The following is a 1027-nucleotide window of genomic DNA, read 5'->3' as shown; positions in this document are numbered from 1 at the left end:
TTATTATTATTATTATTGTTAGCCATTTTTGGCCAAATTGTAGCCATTTTCACCGTGAAGACAAAATAAAGTCCGAAATTTTTTTCCCCCAAAATAAAGTATATTACATTAGCTTTAATTTAATATATATATAAAAGCGTCAGTATTTTCGGAACACTTTTAAAAGTTAAGTTGAAAAAGTTAATTTTTTGTGAAAAAGTTGTCATTTTGAATTCCCCACTGTGGGCTGGTAAAGGGTTAAATTTATAAAAAAAATATACCAAATAATAGGTAAAGACATCAAATATCTATATAAAATTTTCATTTTTGAAAAAGTTATGGTAGTGTTAAGAAAAAAATGTCAAAAATTACTGATTTTTAAAATTGTAATTATTTTGGAAATATCTCCCACTTATGAGGAATGAAGGAAAATTTTTCAATTTTTGAGGGTAATGTCTTCGACTAGATACGATTTGTGATCTTTTGACGTATCATTGAAAGAAATCGGTTCGGTGAGAGCTGAAAAAAACAAGGTAACAGACACACAAAAAATAAATAAATTAAAGAAACACACATCATAGTAAAATTAATACCTTCTCAGCTTTGCATCGAAGATAAAAAATACTGACCACTAAATATTGTAGGTACTGCATCATGACCAGCCGATTTTTTGTAGTCTTTTTCAAAAACATTTTATCGTCAAAATGATCCGCGCAAACTACTAGATTATTTTTTTTTGGATAAAGTCTCTGCCAAATGATTAGTTTGACAATTATTCATCCATAGTTTCAAACGATCATTTTCTTTAGGATAAGAAAAAAAGCTTTTATCCTTGAAGGAATATGTACTTGGACAAAATTTTACTGAGCATCGCATACTGGTGAGGTAGTGAGATATTTTGAAAGAAAGCACCTAATATAACACGAAATAAGATACATGTGATCATTGACAACATTAACAATAACAGTTGTTACTGCTCAAGTCAAATTTAAGTAGTTAATAATTTACATTATAAAAACTGATAATTATTTAATTTTCATGACTAATT

The sequence above is a fragment of the Daktulosphaira vitifoliae genome, unplaced genomic scaffold (genome assembly GCF_025091365.1).
Source record: "Daktulosphaira vitifoliae isolate Bord-2020 unplaced genomic scaffold, ASM2509136v1 Scaffold_2, whole genome shotgun sequence".
NCBI classification, from domain to species: Eukaryota; Metazoa; Arthropoda; class Insecta; order Hemiptera; family Phylloxeridae; genus Daktulosphaira; species Daktulosphaira vitifoliae.
Note: the sequence above shows the minus strand (reverse complement) of the source record.